This window comes from Anas platyrhynchos, chromosome 3, assembly GCF_047663525.1.
Source record: "Anas platyrhynchos isolate ZD024472 breed Pekin duck chromosome 3, IASCAAS_PekinDuck_T2T, whole genome shotgun sequence".
In the NCBI taxonomy this organism is placed as follows: domain Eukaryota; kingdom Metazoa; phylum Chordata; class Aves; order Anseriformes; family Anatidae; genus Anas; species Anas platyrhynchos.
In genome coordinates this window covers 49,274,307-49,295,526 of record NC_092589.1, presented here as the reverse complement: position 1 = coordinate 49,295,526, position 21,220 = coordinate 49,274,307, and the positions used below count along the sequence as shown (strand labels likewise).

Sequence of the window (21,220 nt, the reverse complement as noted above, 5' to 3'; positions counted from 1 at the left end):
TGATTGACTGGGGGCCCTGGGATAAAACCTGTGACTGGGTCAGAGGTTAGACTTACGGTGTGTGTTATTGCTGTGAAAGACAACGTGCATTATTATCTGATAGTATGGTTTTTTGTTGTGTTTTTTTTTCTTTTTTTTTTCTTAATATATTCACAGATCAGTATATGTGCTTGCAGAAACAAACAAACAAACAAACAAAACATGTTAACCAGGTGAAAACAACAAAAATGGCAGTTCTTTTATGTTTGTGCTGAAGTCTAACCTTCTGTTCTCATGCAGCAGTTTGTGTGGAAACATGAACAGATATCATTTGGTTACAAAATGTCATAGTATACATAAGTGTTTGAATTTGGGCCTGTCACAGATATTATGAATATTTTACTCCTTTCACAGTTAGAGTACACTTGCCTGTGTAAAATTCTTGACAATATACAGTTCTGAGTGGTTGATTCACTCTGAGTTCAAATAGTAGTTTGCAATTTTGCAATTCAGCTGGAAATTTCTAGTTTAAGCTAAAGACAAGAAAAGCTACATCTCTTTCCTTTTTTTTTTTTTAATGTAAAATTAAACATATATTTTATTGCTTGTTTCTGCTGTATTATTTTTCTTTCCTTCTGTGTTTTGAGGCTCATCTGCAAAGATGAGAAAAATAGCCATCTAAAACCATTCAGTAGCATTACGGAAATTGCTGTATTCTTTCCTGAAAAAATATAAACAGCGTATAGCCATAGTCCTCATAACCCCCACCCAAAATGATAAAATATTATATAGTTTCTTAGATTAAAAACTATCTGATAAGGAAAAACATTGATCCTTATTGAATGTATGCATAGATTTTTATTCATATTTAAGACTGAACTTAGTCAAATCATTCATTTATAAATGATACCAGGAATGCATAAAAATATTTGCAAAATGTTCATCATCAGCTGTAATAATTTTCACATATTTATTTCTGTGAGCTAATCAAAGGCCATAAAATTCTATCTGTCCAGCTACAATAGGAGTCCTCATAGTATATATACCAACTATGTGAAAAGATGAAGTGAATATAACTTCCTATTCACACAGCTTTTTAATAAATAACTCTTTCCATCAGTCTGTCAGAGATCTCTTGTTTGCAGACATTTCTGATTACAGACAACAAGGTAATATGTACGCTATCTTGTGTAAAGACTTGCAGATAATTATGACAATAAATCTATTTGCTCTCAAGGGCATAGAAAGACAAACTTTTATAGATTTACCACCTCAGAGGTGATTTAAACTATCCGACTGACTTTGCATGAAGTTGTTTTGGAATGCTCAGATGATGCCTTAGTTAGACACAGCTAGTAGCCATTAGGTAAGAAGTAATAACAATCAGTGACAGCAGGAACTTCAGCCCTGTATCTTTTTTCCCAAATAACAGTTTACTATAAGATCCTAGATCATTCACTTAGTTTTCAGAAATATTATAATGTGATGATAATCACCTAATACAGTGCCTACCAGATTAAAATAATCCCTGCAAAAGTGGTTTAATCTTTAGATATGCACCAGATATCTATGCTTCCTGTTGTTGGTTGGTATTGGGTTGTTTGATTAAAATCCAAAGGCAAGGTATCCAATGTTGGTGCTGCTAAAACTGCACTGTTCCTCTTAATCTGTTATTTTATCAAACAGGTTTACTGATAAACCTGAGAAAGTAATGTAAAAATTCCGTAAATCCTAGTTTACTCCCCCTAAGAGTAAACTCTGTTTTCTCTGCTTTAATAATTCATTCTATACCTATGTATATTTCATCACAAAGCAACCTTTTATACCACTGTTACTTCTGTAAGGAAATCAAAACTACTCTTTCTGCATGGAAAGATATAAGCACATTAGAAAAGTTGTTCTAATTTTTCTATCAACAAGGAAATGTTATCACTGATGTGGTGGCATAACATGTTAAGCCTCTAAAATACTATCTAGATGAAACCTAGTACCTTTTGTTTTCTGATAGTTTTAAAAAGTAGTTGTGTCTGATCTGATTTACTAGAAAAAAAAAATAAATAAATAAAAAGAAATTTATATATATATATATATATATATATATATATATATATATATATATATATAAAAGAGATTTGATTTAGGTCTTCCTTGTCCTACCATAAAAATCAAGTTGCACTAAACCAGTAGAACTACCAAGACCTATCATGGAGCTATTTTGGGTTCTTTACAGCTATTCAGCAAAACATAGTGGTTGAATCTCATTGTTTGGTCAGAATTTTGAAATACTTGGTATTTGAAGTACTTTGAAATACTTGGTAAAATTTTTTAAAAGTCAGGTTATATATGTGTTCACAAATTCACATTTAAATCAATCTTTCTAAATCATTGATTTAGCGAGCCAAATGCTTTCTACTATGTGTACTGAAAATTTGTCATTTTACTCCTATTTATTTATAATATGCTATGAGAAAGAAGCTCATGTATAATGTTTAAATTGTACTCCAATGCATGCTATTTTTTCTATGAAGAACCATGATAAAACCATTTTAACGACTGTGCAAGGAAAGATGTCCTAACTAAAGTACAGCCTATATCAAGTGTTTCTTGGTTGCCTACAACTTTATTGAACTTCAGTCTTCCTTAAGCAAAAAGTATTACCACTGTATATAAAATGTTAATCTAAGTACTTATTAATTTTGTACATTCCAACATTTTTACCAAGTTGGGGTGACTATCATTCCATAGTTTCTGGAGGAAAGTCATTGCATTTCCTTTTTATCACATCTTTTGTCCAGTTGTTGCTATTAATCACAGTATGAATGGTTTCTAGCACACTAACCACTCTGCGCTGCTTTCAAACTGCCACCATCTGCTTTAGTATGTGAGTTTATTTGTTTATTTCAGAATCATAACTTTCCCCACCCTTTATCTTTTGACATATAATTTACAGATGTTAGTGCCTGTCTCATTCCTACAAGAGTCTGTGTTTGTATCTTGCCTTCATGTTTGATATTCAATACTGTAACAAGGATGGTATTTACTTTCTCATCAAAGTCCTTGCCTCTCTATTCTGTTGCTTTAGATCCTGAATCATTTTGATTTTCCACATTTTTTTTTGTCATATGTCATACTCAGCATTTTATAGTACTTCTTATTGTTTTGTTGTATACATTTTGGTATAAGGTATTAGTCTTTTTTTTTTTTTTTTTTTTTTTTTTTACATGCATGTATATCTGACTTTAATTTATATTTATTGATACCAAGAGTGATTCATTTTTGAAGTCGAAAGTTAGACAGATTTCTTGTTTTTGAAGTGAAATGAGCTGTTGAAGAAAGACTGACTGGTTAGTAGCAACACTACAGAAAAGAACCTGTGGGTCCTGGTGGACAGCAAGGTCAGCATGACTCAGTTGGGCTATTCATGGCAGCAATTAAGGCTATCCACATACTCAGTGACATTAGCAATATAAAGTTAGGGAGCTGAAGTATAGTGTTATTTCTTTTACTTTCTGTTTGTAATTAAGGCTGCATCTGTAATTCTGTGTCCAGTTTTGGGCCCAGAAAATAGATGACTTAGAAGAAGATATGAAGAAACTGAAGAGAGTCCAGCCACCAAGATGATCAAGAGGCTGTAGCACATGACATATGAAGAGAAAGTGAAGGAATTGAGTGGGGCTAGCTAGCCTGGGCAAGAGAAGTCTAAGGGAGATCTAATTGCAGACTTACACTGCCAAAAGGCATGTTATAGAGGAGACAAAGCCACGAACTTCTCAGTGGTGCACAACAAAAGTGCAGGAGGCAACAGTCACTATGTGCAATAAGGAAAGTTCCAAGTGGGTATGAGAAAAAGATAGCAATTTTTTGGCAGGGAGTTAAATAAGATGATCTTAACAGGACTCTTCCCAAGTAAATTGTTCAGTGATTCTCTCAAATTAGTATCATTAGTTGGATGACCCTATTATTTTGTATTTCTGCATTACTTTTATTTTGTAAATGTCAAAACATATTACTGTTTAATGACTAAAACTTCCCAGTGCTTCTGAAACCTAGATGTTTTGCAGGTAAAGAAAGCAAGACACAAAAAATGGCACAACTTTAAATGTTGTTAATGAACTTGATTTGTTCCATTTTATTCTTGACATTCTTTTAATTTAAGACCACATTTCTTCCACATGCTGGATTGATACATACATAGACACTTCTTTTGTACATAATTGTTGTCATTTTCTAGCTGTATCAGGTAAACTTGCAATTGCATTCCTATTACGTTTGGGATTTATGTTTTGTGTTCAGTTTACCATAAGTAAATGCTAAATGTAAAAACACCTTCAGCTTTAGATCTTACAGTCAATGCATGCAGCTTTCTAGACTTGTACCAGTCTGATTCCTCCTGAAGAAGACTTGAAGATCTCTTCTTTGAGATTGATGTGTGTTACAGGGGAATATACCTTCTTGAGTCAGAAAAGCCAGAAACATTTGAAATTGGTATGATTAGTCCATTAACATTGTACAAAGTGCTTTGGGCCTCTAGATTTTATGTGATTTAAATGAAAGTAGAAGAATTTTAACCATACCTATCATGTAGTATTAGTTTCTAAATGTGATTCAAATAGATAGGTTTGTCTTCCCTTTTCAGTTTATGAAAAAATGAGGAAAAAATCACACAATTCTCTTATTAAGCTGTTGAATACCAGCACCTAGAGGCAATATATAAAATATTATTTTATTTTTATGCCTAGTTAGATATTTATCCATCCATACAATGTCTTAACATTAGGTCATAACTATTAGCACAATTGAACAGTGAAACAGATCTTGTTGCATATGTGATTCCAAATTTAAGAAGCGTTTACATGTTGCATGAACTTTATAAACAGCTTAAGTATAGGCTGCTATAGACTGTGCATAATCAGTTGGTCATAATTGTTAATTTACTGAGATATTAATCTTGCTGTTCTAATGTCTATGAGTATCTGTTTTCTTTCCTCATATTAATATTTGGTTCATTTTGGTTAATTAGAGTGATTAATGTAAAGATGAGTTTTCAAGCAAGAACTGTAGAAACTAACTGAATATAGAAATGTCTGACAGATGTGGTGCTGAGACAAGCAGCCAACATGTAACACATAGGATCCAAACATTCTTGGAGGTTCTTGGGTCTGTTGCACTCCTCTGGCTGCAGTTTGTTCCCTTACTGAGGCTAGACTAAAATAAGTGACAAATCCAACTGCCCTTTTAGAATAATACCTGGACATTTCAGCCCTTTTTCCTCATCTGTACTGTTATTCTCAAGGATAAGGTTTTGTTGGTGGCATTTTTTTTTATTGGTGATGGTGGTGGTGGTGGTTGGTTGGTTTTGTTTGTTTGTTTTTAAACAGACTTTTCAAATGGAGATACTTGCCTAGAAATGGGAGGGAGGAGTTGTAATGGTCATGATTACTCAGGATTTTTGAATCTCTCTGTTCTTTGGATGTGACCAGATTTCTGGGGTAATTCCTGTTTACAGATACTGTTCTGTTCTTCCATGCCCAAAGATGATGACTAAAAACTGTACTATCAGTGTAGAAACAGTCCCAGTTTTAGGTTTTATTTCCACCCTGCAGATAAGTTTTTAGTGTTGATGTGCTACAACATAAATCTTAACATTTTACTTTTTTTAATCTTTTTTTTTTTTAATTTTATTTTATTTTATTTTATTTTTTATTTTTAAACACATACTACAAAAATTATATTTTGATTCATTATTATGCTCTTTAATTACAGAATCATATATTTTCCCCACAGGGCCTCAAGTCATCTAATATGCAGGATGGATAGTTCACTTGAAATAGAGCTACATGAACACTTGCGGTTGCATCAGAACCAGATTTAAAAGTTCCATCTGTTTGTTCATGTCCTGTGCCATAGTTTAGTGCTCCCTTGGTTGCGCTTAGGTTTCACTCTATTAATCAGATCACTGAAATGATAGATTTTAAGACTAGTTAAAAAATATGTTTGTAGTTTTGGTTGGCTGGTTGGTTTTGTTTGTTTGCTTCTCTGTTTGTTTTATTTTGGATCAGGTTAACATGTAATTTGGATCAACAGTAACATGGGATGTAGTGCAGCCTCGCAGATTCTTGCAGTGTTGCAACTGAAAGGGCAGTGAGCCATGGCAGTAGAGTAGAAAGAAACAGAAGGTAGAGAAGATATGTTAAATTCATTCTACACATAGATAAAACTTAAAAAGCTAAAATATCAAACAGTGGTTCCTAGAAACATTGCTTGAATTATATGTTGAATTATACTTTTTTTCCTGTGCTTTATTACAGTGCAGTCAGTGTAATATCAGATCACTTCATAATTTTTTGTCAGTTTATTTCACACAGATTACAGTGTTAAGCATGTCTTGCAGAAAAGGTGGCAGAAGGAGTCTGTGTATTAAATTTCTAACTCTAACTTAACCCTGGTAATAATTTTAATAATTTAATAATGTAATGATTAATTCAAAGCTAGTAATTTTATTCTGAGTCCTGACTGTTCAGATTACTTAATCTTGTTTATTTTCTCTATTTGAAATGCAGCTCCTGCTGACTTATACAATTTTAATGAAGGCTGTAACTGAAGGAGTTTAGAAATTATTATTCGAAAATTTGAATGAAATATTTTAAAATTGTTAGAATCAAAGCATGTTATTTCAGTCAAATGAAACAAATGTTTCTGTTTAAAACTTGCAAAAGGTACTTTCCAACCACACATGAAACAATGTTCTCCTTAAAACAAACAAACAAACAAGCAAAAATCTGCTTACTTGCTTATTTTTCTACCTGGCAGTTTTGCAAATCAGATCGAGGACTCCAAAATACAGTACCTGGAAAACAAGGAGTGGATAGTCAGGAACAACATAGGAAAATTCTAAAGTAATGGGGGTATCCTGGGCCCTGTGGGCATTGTTCAATTGCACCAATTCCAATTTTTCTGGAAATTTTTCTTTCTTACTTAGAACACACCTTCCAGTTTCTTTAGCCAAAGAATTAAAGGTTACATAGATAAACCAATAATAAACTTGCCCCATGTTTCTTCTCTATGTAGGATCCTTCTAAAGAATACATAAATCAATCCTGTTGGGGGGATGAAGCTTGATTCTATAATTAAAAACTTCATCACATGGTTGTAAAATCCAAAGATTACGTTTCAGATTGTGCAGCAGCTGTAACAGTTGCTTTTCATAAGTGCTCAGTGCTGCAACTTTAGAACTATCCAGTAATGCGATGTTTTACTACAACATTTGTCTAAATATTCTTCCCATATTTATCCTATCTTTATCCTAAAAATAAATATACAGTGCCCATTGTAGACACATACTGTATTCCAGAATTAAGGTTTAAACCACTTCCTACTGTAATGTCATATTCCACACATTTTTAACAAAACTGGAGCATACTGAATTTACTAGATAGATTTTGAAGAGAAAAAATATTTCCACATTGATGAATAAAGGGTTACCTTACTTAACAACACACACACACACACACACAAAACCAACAACTTATATCTTGTTTAAGAAAAAAGTCAAAAAAGCAAAATAAAATGTTTCCATCTCATATAGAAAGAATAGATGATATATCTTAAATTTTCCATAGAGTTGTGAAACCCTCTGCATCAACATATATTGAAAAAAAAACAAAAAAAAACTTTTGGTAAGCAGCTACTGCCCACGCCTTGTAACAATTTGAAGTCTAATCTTACTCCCATTATACCAGTATGAATATTTTGCTTTTTACTTGAATAGACTCAAGAACCCATGTGTTGATGACTGTATTATTCTCAATTTGATACATTTTATTATGAAAATGAAGTATGCTAGGTATGTGACTTCAATCTTCAACTATGCTGGAGATGGCCAACTTAAAATCTTGAATTCTTAAAATCTTAAATTCTGCTTTATATACAACTTTAGTTGTGTGTGACATCAAGTTAAGCTCAACCAGTATAGAAACCCCATGGAAAATGAGCAACTTGAAGTCTAGGAATAATGTACAACAAAAAATAAAATGGATACAAAATCTCATGGATCTCAGAGTACAAAGTGAACTGCGGCATTGTGTTTGTGCAACCAAAGGGATACCCAAAGGTTTAGGTGGTTAAGAGAATCCCATGGAATCCTCTGGTCTTGGTCTGAGAGAATAACAGTAAAACTGGAATAGTAGCAAGTGTGGAGACACAAATAATTAAGCATACATGTACATACTTATATTTATGTAATTATATATATTTAAGTATGTATTTATGTAAATATATATATATACTTAGATAAAAATACACATACTTTAAGGTAGTTCAGAATATCATCTCTTCTGGTTTCCAGAGAAGCCTGAATGCTCTCATTTGGCTGTACTTCTATAAAAAATATGACAGGATAACAAAATTATCTAAATTTCATGTTAAATTAGTCTTTGTTAGTAAACTTTACAGAAAGCCTTTAAATAGCAGCTGATACATTAAATTTAATAATTTTTTAGTATCGACACAGTGATGGGAAAAACAGCAGTACAGTAGAAGAGAATCTATCCTACATGTCACAGAAAAATATATGGAGACAGTGTAAACTGTTTCTTAACAGGATGACATCCACTGCAGCAAAATTTCAATATTTACGGAGAAGACGATGTGAAATATCACATACAACTGTTTCACTGTTCTGAGCTAAGTTAAGGGTGGAGCATAGGAAGAATACTTCTTATTCTTAACTTATTATTATTGACTAATATGGGGCCTGGAGCATCTTCCCCAGGAGGAAAAACAGATAGACCTGGGACTGTTCAGCCTTGAGAAGAGAAGACTGAGAGACTAAGATGTAAACATCTTATCAATGTTTACAAATATCTCAAGTGTGGGAGGCAGAGGGATTTGGCCAACCTGTTTCCGGTGGTTTGTGGGGACAGGACAAGGGACAATGGCCAAAAAATGGAGCACAGGAAGCCCCACACCAACATGCAAAAGAACTTCTTCATGGTGCGGGTGACGGAGCACTGGAACAGGCTGCCCAGGGAGGTTGTGGAGTCTCCTTCTCTGGAGATATTCAAGGCCCATTTGGACACCTACCTGGGCAACCTTCTCTAAGGAACCTGCTTTGTCAGGGGGGTTGGACCTGATCTCCTGAAGACCCTTCCCACCCCTACAATTCTGTGATTCTGTGTGATTCTTCACAGAAAGAGAAATAACTTTAAGATACGCTTTTTACTGTAATCTTATTTGAAATGAATATTCAAATTCCACCCTACAAACCTTTTGTTTAGATTGCATGGAAGAGGTGAATGTTATTTTTAATGTTTTGAAGAGTTTCATTGCAGGAAAGTGTTAAAATATTTGGTGAAAGATTGTCGTGATAAGTGTATATTGAAAAGGTTATAATAAAATGATTGAATTAGATTTCATAAAAGTTAGTATATACAACAAGTTAAAAAAAGAATGAAGTTGCTGCAATTGAGTCACTTACATTTTCCGTATTGAACTAAAAGATGCTCTTCCACTTACTTCATTTCCAGTTTCTTTGGAATGTTTGCTTTAATATTTTTTTTTCTTAGTAATTACCCAAGGTACCAGTCAAATACAGAGGATGAAGTCCTAAAACCTAAATTAAATAGTAAAGAGTGAAATAAATCTCTTTGAATAGAGAAGGATTTCTTTCACCTTTTTCCTTTATAAAAAGTTAGTGAAGAAGCATGCTGTGGAAGCATCAGAAACTCTTTTGTTTGCTTCAGCTAACAGTACTGAACCTAAAGAAAGTAGCAACCCTTCTTTGAGTGGTCCGTGTCTATTATTAAGTGTTTTGCATATTAAGGTAAGTGGATTAGTCAGGATGGCTGTTTACTAAAGGGCAGGAGGTGATCTTGCAATCTTGTTAGGTTTCTAATGATGCCTTTAGAATGCAGCCTTATAGAGGGTTTGCAGCATCAGGCAACATACTGACTTGTACCAAAAGGGTTGAAACAGGAGGGCAACTACAGCAGCTACTACCACAAAACTTAAAATCTGTCCTATTTGTTTTCCTGATTTCTGAGGATTTTTTTCTCAGATAATGGAGAAGACTGAGAGGACATAACCTTCTACATTACTAAGTGCCTTTACGTGACGGCTTGCTGAACATTGTTAGTTGAAAAGTATTTGCTATTCTAATTAAAACAGTACTGTTTGGTGTTTTTTTTTTTTTTTTTTTTTTTTTTTTTTTTTTTTTTTTTTATCATCTGGAAAGATTCTTCAGCATGGACTGTAAGGGTTGATGGGGAAATGGTTGCTATGGAACTATTTCCTGAGCTAGTGTGGCACAACAACATGTAACAGGATTTAATTTGCATCTCTTCCATGCTGCAATTTCTTCAGGATGATGTGGCCATAGATTTCACCAGTAGTCACCCAGAAAGCATAGCACAGCACTGATAACAGTTGTTTCCTCAGAAACGATAGAAATTTCTATGTCCCCACCCCCCTTTAGGAAGATTTCTAAAAGTAATGAAAATCAATCTATAAAATTATGTGATGTTTCATCTAGTAGTTGACTAGTAGGCAAGCTCCTAGCATTATTTCAAGAAACCGAGTTTGGCATTTCTCAGCTATCTGATTAAAGAAATTCTCTTCCTAGTCCTTGATACTGAAACAGAAAATGAAATGTATAGGCTTTTTCAACAAACTGGAAAGTAATGTTGTGCATTTATTGTCTGTTTATTTATATTTTCAAATTTCCTATGAAAATATAACACACAAGCAACTTTTATTTAAAATTACAGTAAGTAAAGAGTTCCAAGTGAGTATCGGTTGTTAAAATTGCTCAAGTGAATTTGTATTTCACATTTATTAGCTTCACTAAACTGTGAACTTTCGATGCTTTTTTCAAGGATGTGTTAGGCTTATTTTTATGAGGGTGAAAAAGTGTTATATTAAATAGAACAATTAACCATTGCTGACTTAAGACACTGCGGGTGAAATGCTTGAAACTTCTATTTCTGCTGTAGAGCCCTATATATAAACATCTTTTGTATCTTTATATTCTATTGAAGTGTAATACAGTGGATTTAGTTTCATGCTCATTTAAAAGGATTCCTTCAGCTTAAATTTTTACTTAGTTGATAGTTTATTAATTTAATTAACATTACTTATTAATAATACTGTTAGTTGAATACAATATTTGTGTGAATGAAATATATGCTTTGTCTATTAAGATGGAGAATCTGGAAGCAAGAAATTGTAGCAAGAAATAAACTAATGTAAGATATTGCATTAAATAAACGTAATATAATTTCAAAAGCAAATGCATTAGCAAAACTGGAAGCCTGTATGCAACATACGCAAGGCTGTATTTACATATTGTTTCCTCAATAAATATATATAAAAAAAAGTCAATTAATTTCCATTATTCAACAATGGATATTTTTAGGATCAGACAAGTCAAAATTTCATTTCAGCCCAGAGGTGCACGGCAGCTTAAAAATTACTCTTCCTATTTGACATTACATGTGCCTCTGAGACTTCTTCTTCCTCGCAACGCTGCTAAACATGATAAAAAATTAACTGGATCATAGTGCCAGGGCTGTGGTCGTCAAAATTCCTGCTTTCCCACCTAATTCTCTGCTTTGGCAGAGCATGAATTTGGACGTCATCCAGCGCCTATTTGCAAGGCTGTCTCCCCCAGGCACTTGGGAGGCGGAAGGGAAAGGCGAGAGCGATGTGCCACCGTTAGGTGGCTCACTAGGAATGCGTTTGGGGCGGCCCCGGCTGTGCCCACCCCTCCTCCACAGCGCCTGGCGCTCCGTGTCTGGGGCTGTCTGCCGCTGGAGCTTTTCTGCAACGTGTGAGTCATTTACAGGAATAAGGAGAAAAAGGCCCTGTCTTTGAGTTCCAGAATAGCCGAGACCTGGGTCTTGCTCTGAGGAAAGTGTTCACAAACTGCAGTGTAAGGAGAGGTCTATTTGCCTCCCGTTACTGCCTGCCCCTTTGTTCCTTGTGTCCTTGGCAGAGGCTGAAAGAACTGGGCCTGTAATACTTGGGCCCTGCTGTGCCACTTAAAGAAATAATAAGCCATTGTCTTCATTAAGCAAGCCTTGTTTTAGCAAACAGAATTCAGATACTAAAAAGAGAACATTTTTAAGGGGGGAGAATTAGAGACAGGGATGCTTTACAAAATTCCCTAGAGAAACTGCTTTGTTTCCACTATTTTATTGCTACTTACTGAGAAGATTCATATTCAAATAGGTTGGGGTTGTGAATCGGTCGTTTGCACATTCTCATGCACCCAGGAAGGCTATGATTATGGCTAATTACAATGACGAATGAAATCCTAACAAGAGTGCTCAATCAGATTGCTGTTCATGCATGAAGCAACTAAGACTAGCCAATGGAGGTGTGATTTGGGTAATTACAAACAATGGGGCTACGTTGAAAAAAGCTTAGTAAATCTGCTCGAGACAAAATAAGGTCTAATTAATCACTTTAAGTTCTGAATTCTCCAGATGATCTGCATGCTCTGTTCTATTTAGCATTCTTTTAATAGACTTAGTCTAAGGAGCAAGAATGCTTCCTTTTTGCTCATACTTTCACTGGATAGAATGCAAGTGTTTCAAAATATTCTGACTTTCCCTTTGTGACAATGATGTTGCAACCTGTTTTTTCAGACAAGCAGACGGAATGGTAGTAAAATAAACATGCTGCTATATGCCTTGCTAGCAGTGTCATTATCTACTTCGGGAAAAACAATGAAGTTACGTTAAATTGTCATAGTATTATTGACCTCATTCCCAAACCTTATTTAATGGGAATTTTGACATTGCCTCCAAAGACAACAGATTGAAATTTGCCTTAAAAGACTGTTGTATTCAGGTTAATATAAATAAATTACTAAATACTCATATTTTATTTTTGTTTTTGTTTTTGATTTTGATTTTTTGATTATTTATTTATTATTTTTTTCCTTATTTTTGGATAAATAATTTTACATAAAGTCAAATGATGTCTAACCTTTTGGCAATGAAACTGAGAGGCTTTGTTTGATGCATTAATACAAATTCCAAGTGTTATTTTAAACATTCTGTTATGTGAGCCAATATTTTCTTAGAAAAATTCCTCAGATTAGGTTGTCTCTATGTAGTCACTATACTGAGGATAATAACATGTGAGTAACCCATAACCTGGCTTTGCTACATTAGGGAATATTTTGGGAACTATTCTTGCAGATTCACTTGGTGTGAAGAGATCACCTGGGTATTTGACTTCAACAAAACATTTCTTTGAAATATCCTTTGAGAGAAGCCCCTTAGGTTTTGAACTTTTAAGAACAATCATTGTTTACAATTGTTATTAAATATCATATATATATATTATATATATAATTATGTAATATATATACATATTATTATATATGATATAATTATATGTAATTGTTATAAAATGTATAGATACTATATTAAAAATTATATAATAGCTCTTCATATGTTTCTAACATATTTCTGTTCATCCTCAGAAAGCTGTCTGTGTCTGTCTTTATACGCGTTTTAAGTATTAAGATATTATTCTCAATTTAAAGAAGTAAGAGGAGTATTTCCACCTTTTCTCTCAAAGAAGGGAATCTATCTCCCCCATTGATGTGAAAACCAAGATAGGAAATGGTAATTCGTATATCAGAGAAGTCCAACAATGCTTTGCTCTTTAAGGCAGGTAGGAATAAGAATTTTCTGCTATTAGTTAGCCATAGCTATCTTCTCTGTTCCAATGGATTGAAGTATATTTAAGCCTTGCTGTATTGTGAAAATTATATTAAAAACATATATGAAAAAAAAAAAATCTTTTAAATGTATTTGCTTCAGTTTTTAGCAGATCATTACTTCAATTTTTTTTAAGATATCATTAGTTGTAATTTTAGTCCTAAGGTAATATTATAATTGGAGAGAGGACAAAACTAAGACTAATATATTTGTATTACAAAGCTATGTTAGAATTTCTTTAAAATATGAAACATTTATGGAATACATAGTGATATAGTAAAATATAAAGGCATAATTGGTATTCATTTCTGAATGACCAATATATTGCCTATGAAACCTTTGCTTTCTCAGCATAAGATTTTTTCATTGCAACAATATGGAACTGTAGAAGGACAGCCTAAATAGCTCTTTATCTGGTCAAGAAATAAAGTTACCAGATAGGCTTATGTAAGATGTTATTTGAAATAAGTGGAAAGAAAATCTGATTTTATTTCTATTAGTAGTGTGGTACAGAATGTTGTAAATTTCAGCTTGTTGTCTTCCTGCATTTACATATAAGTCCTCCATGAAATCTGAGTAGAGAGCTTTTCTAATAAATAACTATCCAGTGACTTTTGGTATTCTTAATTGAGTTCTGGAAAAAAATAAAATAAAATTGAAGTATAAAGTGCCTTATGAAGTTACTTCAGATATAAACTAGATCCATTCTCAGAAATTAAAAAGAAAAACAGCAAAACTTATGATGCTTAAAAACCTACAATTTATTTAATTTATTATGCTTGTCAGAAACGTTTGGGGTATAGGAAATACAGATTCTCTAATGGCGTCTCTGACAATTTATTCCCACATGCATCAGTGTGGTTATTTCAGTTTTACAACAGGAGGCATTTAATTGACAAAGTATGCTAGAAAATATAGTGAGGATAAAACAGTACCCTATGTTGTCCAGTGTTAGATGGATCCAGTGTTACTGTCCAGTGTTATTTATGGATCAGGATGTTATATCAGTTTGCAAGCTATACTATTCTTGCCTATCTTGTTGATGCTTAGCATAAGAGGCATTAGGGACTCTCATACCTGTGTAGGTTAAGTGCGAATTATACCTATATTACAAGATACTGGAACATGTGAAAGACATTCTACAAGTAATTAAAACAAATAATCGTTACAACTTTGATCTTGCCAATTATTTCTTTCACAATTATTTTCTGATTATTACTGTAATGGTATTTTTACTCTTCATTTCAATCTAATCACAATATTAATGTAATTGTAATTTTTTTAATTTTTATTTTTTTCTGGGGCATATACTTTGTAATTGATTCCTTTTTGTTGAGTTACTGCAGAGTAGTTACTGCTGGGGTATGAACACACCATCTCCTGTTCTCCTGTTCCTGTAGTAATATGGTGATAGCAGAAAAAGTTCTTACCATGAGTCTTCTTTCTGTTGACATAATTTTTTAAAAAAGCAGAACAGTCAGAAGAAGTATCCAGTATTTACTGGATGTAAACTTCCATTGCTCGTTTTTCTGTGTCAACATGCCTATGTTGTAAATGATAATTTCCAGAAGATTCCAGGACAGACATTTGTCAGTAACTATTTATTGATATCCAAGTATGTATTGCATTTGATAGCAGCTCAGATGTGTTAATTATAGCCTTAATTAATTAATTAATTAACATCTATTCTTCCCCACAGTTTCACTTTATAATTTATTTATCACTTTACAGGCCACAGTAAAAATGGGAAAAGTTATGTTTTACTGCAGAGGTAAGAGCTACAAAATGGAATATCACTTACTAAGATTGAATTTCATTTTGGAATGATGAACATTTTTTTAATTTAAGTAGCCTATCAATTACAAATATACATGTATCTCTGCATAAATTGGCATTGTGACAGGAATGAAGTAGGAAAAATAAGCTCTCCAAATACTTTGACAAGTGTTTATTTGATTATCTTGTCAATGTTAGCACTTGATGAGTGTCCCATTAGTTTGTAATAAAGTGTGTGTTAGAATGCCATAAACAATCCAGTTTAGTATATAAATGAATCAAAACAGAACAGCTTAATCTGCATCTTTTTGCTAAATATGAAAGTTGTTCATACTTTATGTACGAACATTGCAAGCAACTATTTCAAGGTTGTTAAGAACATATACTGTGGATTTTTTTAATAGAAAACATTATTGCCATCTTCAGGCAGAAAGTATTTAAATATTAGTTTATTTGTAATTAGACAGTCTTTTGTCAAGTGATCTGTTTAGATCCTCATGCATCCTTTTCATAGTTTCCACATTATAACTGTGGAACAACAGTATTCCCTTCAGAAGAGTCTAAAAGAAAAGGAAGAAAGAAAGACAAATAACTGATTTCTTGCTCTTGACAGAGCGTTTTTTACCAACCCAACAGGAATTGACATGAACTGGTTGCTGGGTAACCTACAGCTGCTCCAGTAAGAATATCTTATGGCAAACATTCCTCTGGGTGGGGATATTTAGGACCATGCCAAGAATTAGAAGAAAATAGTAGGAAAAACACCTTAGTTTTGCTGAGAATTTTTCAAAGCATATTTGTGATTCTTTGGATTTTATTAAAATTTTACCATAATACTGTTTAATTGATGTAAAGTATGATAAAAAGTAACAAGTCATGCCAGATCTGTCGCTGGAAACAAACTGCCGTGTAAAAGTACACAGGGAAGGCTTCATTGGCTGTTTTTGACAGTTTTAAAATATTTTTAGTGAGTAGCTAGGACTGTCATATGACAATAAATACTAAAATAGTACGTAGTGCAGTATAATTTCAAGCTCAAAGTTACAGTCAAACACAGAACTGTATATGATTTTCTTCAGAACATTTTAATTAAATTTAAATCACAGAAGTGGTTTAGTACTTTGATTTCATGTTGTTGTTCTTGCTGTTTTTCTCCATCCTACTCTGTATCTATTTGTTTCTTCCTGAAACTGCTAAGAAAATCCTACTATAAGAATTAACTTTTTTAATGGAAACTAGTCTAGTTGACTGGTTGAATGAGAAAAAGAAAGCAGAACTATACTTAGAAAACATTTCTGCATCTTACTATTAAAATTGTTGTTTTCAAGAAGTAGCTGTAAGTTCCTTCAATTCAAAACACTTTCCATGCAACTTGGAAAAAGCCGAGTTTATAGTACAAACCTGAGTCTATTCAGACATTAAATTAATAGATTAAGATATATTTTCAGAATAGTCATGGTCATAACGTGAAGAGTAACATGATTCAATCTCTAAATAGAGACACTTTAAAATAACGTGTATATAATTCACTTTAAAATGTGTGCTATTTAATGAAAACCTGGGAGGCTAGAATGTTTCTAATGAGATTTAAAACAGTCAAGGGATACATATCTGACAGGATAAAGTATTTCAAAAAAGCACTAGGCTGCAGAAATGTGTAGTTGGAGGAAGTCAGTACTGCCCACTCCTCATAATCCACAAATCCATTTACTGCCTTTAAAAAGTGTCTTGGTTTCAGCTGGGATAGAGTTTATTTTCTTCCTAGTAGCTGGTATGGTGCTGTGTTTCGGATTTAGGATGAGCATAATGTCGATAACATGCTGATGTAACAGTGTGTTATCAACATTAAGGTAACAATGCAAAACATCTCTTGAAATGAGAAAATGAATTGAAGGGATGTTTCTAATGCCTATGATAAGCTTATATCATATATCTATGATAAACATAGCTGTGTAAAACAAGACTTATTTCATAATGTAGCGAGTAAACACATAATGAATACCACATTCAATATCAGTTGAGAGACATATTAGTGGCATACCTGAATTTTTCCCTTAAGCAATGTCACACTGTATTTTGAAAAATCTTGTTACATTTATAAAATAAGTTTTATTTATCTTAAAGTAGGAGTATTCTTAATGGTTAAAATAGCTGCCAAGCATAATTCTACCTATGAAATATTAATTTATTTTGCAATTAAATATATCAGTTTCTGCACATGATAATGAAGTAATGCTTGTTTATTCTGTTAGAGAGAAGATTAAATAATTTCCTTGGCTAGTCTCTTCTAGTCTCTTTCTACATTCACTTTTTTGTGTAGTACATCTTTAAAGTTCCTTTGGTGTGTAGATAGTCAAATTACAAGTTGCCTGGTTGCATGGGTTGTGACCATTTTATTTCTGCTACTGAGTTATATGAGGAAAGAATTATTATAGAAGGATTTGGGTTGGAAGGGACTTTACAAGTTACACATCAAGTTTCAACCCCCCTGCCATGGGCAGGGACACCTCCCACCAGACCAGGTTGCTCAAAGCCCCATCCAGCGTGGCCTTGAATGCTCCCACGGATGGGGCATCTACAGCTTCTCTGGGCATCCTGTTCTAGTGCCTCAACACCCTCTGAGTAAAGAATTTCTTCCTTTTAACTAGTCTAAATCTGCTCTCTTTTAGTGTAAAGCCGTTACCTCTTATCCTATCAGTACATTCCCTGATAAAGAGTCTATCTTCCCACTTTTTTGTAGGTTCCCTTTTAAGGGAACATTTAAGAAGACTGCACGGACCTTTTATAATTCTTTTAAACTTATTAGTTTGATCTCCGCAATATACTTTGTCAATAAAATCTGCAATTTCATCCTGCATTGAATTAAAATAAAATGCTTTCTTTCATTTTCAGTTTATGTTTGATGCTTCTCTTTTATTATGGAAAAAGTTGAAGTATTTTTATTTATTGACTCAACCTATTCTGTTCGGGCTTTCTGATGTATTCTGCTGAGTCATTGCTTTTTCTAAACAGAACAATTCTATTCTACTATTCTCTACACTTGAAAAAAATAAAAACATCTGCCTCTGGTAATCACTGTTTCCTTGTTTATCTTCTCAACTTCTTTTACACACTCTTTAATGTTGTGTGGCTAGAAATTTCTGCAGTAATCAAGCATTGTGGATTTACCATCTGACATAATGAAGTTTTATGATGAGTGCTTACTGTTTAGCAATATTTGCAATCATTTTGTTAGCCTTGTTGACTATCACCAAACAACATGACTATATTTTCAGGGATTCAAAGTCTTCTTGAGTAATACACTGGTAAAATTATGGTTATTTGATTGTTTTCCCTCATATACATTGCTCTGCATTTATCAATAATTAATTTAATCTATCATATTATCACCGTTTTCTAGCTGGGAGGATAGTGACAGAAGTAAACTGATGATAATGATGATTATGTATGTAAGACAAATATTTAGGAAATGGGACTGCTCATAAATTTATTCTTCTGTATTCTTATTAAAGTAGTTGATCCATGTGTGACAACACAGATTCTTTCATAGTACATTAACACATCTGCTCAGAAATAGTCTACCATGAAGGTAAACTATCAACTTGTAAACAAAATATACAGTATAAGCAAAACTTCAGTTGCTAATCTCTAAACTCTAAAGGATAATCCAGATTTTGAGGAGAAAAAAATGAAAATTTAAAACAGATACTAACTTTAAAACTATTCCAAATCGGATAGATCAATGGGCAGTATAATATTTTCATATAATAGTAGAAGAGAGTCCAATGAAAATCACACTTTCTGAAAGCTACTGATAATTCTAACTGTATTGCAAGAATGAAAAGATCAGAGACTTCCCCTAAAATATTTGTTGATACATAGTACGTTCAGTTAGTATAAAAATGTAGTAGCCCATCTCTATGTGAATTGTGTTTGACTATAATAAAACTAAAAATCTTAAAACAGTACCCTTTCTATCACTGACTGCCGGGCAGATGAAATCTAATTTAAGATTTTATTTTTACTCTAAAAATTGTTTTACTGCCACATTGTCATTAGTGTGTATTTTTTTACCATTGAGTTTGGCTTTTCACAATTCCAAATATCAAGCCTTTTAAGAATAGTGTTTTTCTGGTTGTGTGTTTTTTTGTTTGTTTGTTTGTTTTTCTAGTAATGGACTGTTTATTGTAGTTCAGTGTTGCTTGCTGCAGTTCATTGAATAGTTGTTTAAAATAAAACCTTCCACTTTCACCCTTTCAGTTCAGCTGTTGACTGGTAGTCTATATTTCAAATAATGAAGATATTCTACTTATATATCCTTCAGGACTATAGTGGAAAGGAGGTAAAACCTGAATTTTTCTTCAAGGGAAGACACAACTGATAAATGACACATAATCAAAGAAAAATATTGGTCTTTAGCAGCACAAGATGGAGTATTATCCATAGAATCATAGAATCATAGAATCATAGAATATCCTGAGTTGGAAGGGACCCTTAAGGATCATCAAGTCCAACTCTTGACACCGCACAGGTCTACCCAAAAGTTCAGACCATGTGACTAAGTGCACAGTCCAATCTCTTCTTAAATTCAGTCAGGCTCGGTGCAGTGACCACTTCCCTGGGGAGCCTGTTCCAGTGTGCAACCATAATTGCTATTAAAGTTCATTCCCAAACAATGATTGGCTTTATTTACTTTTTCTTTTTTATATTTGCTGCTGATATTATAAATTATAATATTTTCCAATGAAAAGCTATATTGTTCTGGCTGACAACCACATACACCTTGCATAGCTGTTCAGAACAAGATTAACTTTTTTTTTAAAAAAAAAATAATGAAATGAGCAGATTAGACTGATGGGGCTGCTGCATCTAAAAGTCTGTTTTCTAGCAAACTGAAATAGTACCTTATATAGAAAGAAAAAGTTCATGCTGGAAAACACATCTTTACACAATGCATGCCATAATTTTCAGTTTGATGTAACTTTTTGTAATCTTTCTAAAGTAATAAGTTTTAAATATCTATTTTTATTACATCTTTATTACTATTCATAGAATCAATATCAGAGCATATCTGTAATCTTTTGTCACTTGGAATATATTTTACAACACATATATGTTTTAAAGTGTTTTACAACACATATATGTTTTAAATACTCCTAAGAAACTGATAGGAGTTTTATGTTCTGATTACTTTCTATTTAAAAGTTTCTTTTAAGATGTTTGGAAATTGTGTTTATGTTTGTTATATCAAATATTAAAATTAACCCTATCTGTAAAATATGGTAAAGCACCAGTAATGCCAATATAACTTTGTGTATTTTCTTTGAGAGATCAATCTACAGTAATAAACAGCAGTGACAAGTAACATTATGGGACCAAATAAAAGAAATAAAACCTATTAAGGAGACATGAGGGCATATTTTAAAATTGGCAAACATTTAGGAAAGAAATTAGTAGGCAGAGTTGCTCAGACACCCAACTAAATTAGAAGATTAAAATATATTTTACCGTGGGGAAGAATTGTCATAAATTCCCAATATAAAAATTCAATAGAAAATGGAGATTATATTATTATTATTATTATTTTAAACATAAATTTCTAGTGTTTCTTAATTCTGTATCTAAATCCAAGACACCAAACTTCCAGTTATATGTCTCTTCTCAACCTCTTTCTCTTTAGTAATACATATGTTCTCTGTGGGGTTTATGGCCAAAAAATATTTAGATTGGAATCA

General features: G+C 32.9%; 1 protein-coding gene and 1 long non-coding RNA gene across 3 annotated transcripts in view; one reads left to right on the top strand and one right to left on the bottom strand.

Annotated features, from left to right (window-relative positions):
* Positions 1 to 21,220, top strand: part of PACRG (parkin coregulated) — a 217,922-nt gene that overhangs the window by 61,590 nt on the left and 135,112 nt on the right. The gene's annotated exons all lie outside the window — the stretch shown is intronic.
* LOC110353696 (uncharacterized) lies at positions 5,767 to 11,272 on the bottom strand. The gene is made up of 3 exons (XR_002404483.4): positions 6,966 to 11,272; positions 6,767 to 6,826; positions 5,767 to 6,109 (listed from the first exon to the last, which is right to left on the bottom strand). It is a non-coding gene; the product is annotated as an uncharacterized lncRNA (long non-coding RNA).